Raw genomic sequence first — 2,820 nt, forward strand, 5'->3', positions numbered from 1 at the left:
AAGGCTATTCTAGCTTTTCTAATACTTTTCTTTTTTAATACAGATGGGTCTCACCATGTTGCCCAGGCTGGTCTCTAACTCCTGGCCTCAATCAATCCTGCCTTGTCTTCCCTAAGTGCTGGGATTACAGCTGTGAGCCACTGTGCCTGGCCTCACTTTTCCAATTCTAAAGAATGTGTGTAAGCCTTTCCCTCAACATCTTATTGAAAGGTGAAAAAAGGTTTGGAAATAAAAGCATCTGATGTTTGAAAAAGTACTTTGTAAAATAAATGCACTAAGACTTATCTGTGGATTACTGCAAACAGGTGAACATAGTAAAAACAAATGAACTTAACCTGTATTACTGCAAGTAGCTCAACCTAGTAAAACAATGGAAATGTTTGGCTTTACCCATCAGCCAAATTAAAAAAAATCTCCTTTTAAGGTTAAAAGGATCAAGATGTAGGTGACCGTGAGTATTCACCAAAACCTTCACCTTTTCTATCTCTTCATCTGTTTCTGGGCTGCTTATTTTGGATGCTTTTTTATTGGTTACTACTATCAGTACCTGTTTTAGATGGTTTGTCTTGTGTGTCTAACAGCCGTGATCACTCTTTTTTTTTTTTTTTTTTGAGTCGAAGTATTCCTCTGTAGCCCAGGCTGTGATCTCAGCTCACTGCAAGCTCCACCTTCTGGGTTCACACCATTCTCCTGCCTCAGCCTCCCAAGCAGCTGGGACTACAGGCATCTGCCACCATGCCTGGCTAATTTTTTGTATTTTAATAGAGACAGGGTTTCACCATGTTAGCCAGGATGGTTTCTATCTCCTGACCTCCTGATCCGCCCACCTTGGCCTCCCAAAGTGCTGGGATTATAGTCGTGAGCCGCCGCGCCCAGCCAATTTTTTTGTATTAGAGATGGGGTTTCACTGTGTTAGCCAGGATGGTCTCGATCTCCTGACCTCGTGATCCGCCCACCGTCATCTCTTGAATTGCCATCTGTCAGCTAAGTCTAAGGTTTTATGCTTAACCATTTGTGGTGTACTAGCTGGACTAGCTTCAGGAATGTCAGTGTTTTCTACCATTAAGGTCAGATTGTCTACTACATCGAGATGGTGGTGGTTGTTAGAGCTACCTTTAGAAACATGTCTATTTTTTTAAAGACATAACACATGAATGAAGAAATTCAGAATCTGGAAAAAAGGTCCATAATTCTTGACAAAGAAAAATGTTCTCCTGAGGGTCTTTTTTGGATGCTCTTCTCTCGTGCTGCCGGAATCTGGGCTCATCTCCTTTTTTCAATTTCTCGTTTTAATCTGTTTACATCCTTTACTAGTTTATCTACTGCTTGTTCACTGTCTTCCACTTTTTTGCATATACTCTTTAATTCCTCTTACAATGAAGCATACATTTCATTTATCTTATGTACCTCCTTTAAGGATCCATCTTCTTCAAAAAAATTTAGAGCTGTATGTTTGTACAGCTCGGCTAAAACCAGTGGACATACAGGAACCTGATACAGTTTTATAACCTAGTTGTTCAGACATGCCCAGATTGGCAACCACTAAAGGTACCCTGTGAAAAAGTCCTTTTCGAGGTTTATATAAGGCATGTTCCAGTCAATGAGTAGAGCGGCTTTCTGTTATTATACTTGGTGTTCATAGCAGAAAAACAAGGTCTTGGTTTGAAAAATGCTCCTGCAAGCTTTTGTGAAGCAGCCTGTCTCTAAATGTCATGATCTGATCTGAATGACGACGGAATTTGTACCAACCTACCACATTCTTTGTGAATTTGATAATATTTTCTTCAGTGCTTGCTCATTTACTTCACCTGAAGAATTATAAAAACTAAAAAACTGATAGCATGGAATATATTTCTGAATGTCAGTTGTATAAACAACTTCAACATCATCCATTTGGGAATCAGTAATGCTTGCTCATTTACTTCACCTGAAGAATTATAAAAACTAAAAAACTGATAGCATGGAATATATTTCTGAATGTCAATTGTATAAACAACTTCAACATCATCCATTTGGGAATCAGTAATGCTATTCTTTCTTTTTTTTTTTAAATTTTTTGAGATGGAGTCTAGCTCTGTTGCCCAGGCTGGAGTGAGGTGGCCCAATCTTGGCTCACTGCAACCTCTGCCTCCCAGATTCAAGCAATTCTCCTGCTCAGCCTCCCAGGTAGCTGAGATTACAGGTGCCCACCACCACGCTCAGCTAATTTTTTGTATTTTTAGTAGAGACGAGGTTTTACCATGTCAGCCAGGCTGGTCTCGAACTCCTGACCTCAGGTGATCCACCCGCCTCAGCCTCCCAAAGTGCTGGGGTTACAGGCGTGAGCCACCATGCTTGGCCTTGTCTTCTCTCTTCTAATATGAAAGAGGAAGCTAGGAATCCCCATTGCTGCTGGCATGCATGCTATAAACCTGAAGGGAGCCGCCTAAGATGAAATTGATACTGTGGACTACACAGTGGAAAGATGGAAAGAAACTGGGTCATTGATGACATTGCCAAGATGCTAGATCAACCAACCACAGATCCTGTCCAACAACTGGACTCTTCATTTACATCAGCCACTACTCTGTTATTGAATCTTGGACAAGTTGGTTTGCTTACAAGTTAAATTATTGTATCTGAGAGCATCCTAACTGATACACACATGAAAATAGACATTTCTCCTTTGTTGAGAAGAGGATGTACAACAAATCTATGAAGTTTAAGTTTTAGTACCTTCACTTGCTCATGCCCCTTCCCAGCCTTTTACTAAATTTTATACTTGTAATTTTGTATTCTTTTCCTTAAGGAGGACCACTCAAATTGCATAAGATTCAGGTG

General features: G+C 40.3%; 1 pseudogene; it reads right to left on the reverse strand.

The window, feature by feature from the left end:
- Positions 1-434: 434 nt before the first annotated feature.
- On the reverse strand, positions 435-1,849 carry LOC129042041 (BRCA1-A complex subunit Abraxas 1-like; annotated as a pseudogene).
- Between the last annotated feature and the right edge of the window lie 971 nt (positions 1,850-2,820).

Source organism: Pongo pygmaeus, chromosome 7 (genome assembly GCF_028885625.2).
Source record: "Pongo pygmaeus isolate AG05252 chromosome 7, NHGRI_mPonPyg2-v2.0_pri, whole genome shotgun sequence".
Classification (NCBI taxonomy): domain Eukaryota; kingdom Metazoa; phylum Chordata; class Mammalia; order Primates; family Hominidae; genus Pongo; species Pongo pygmaeus.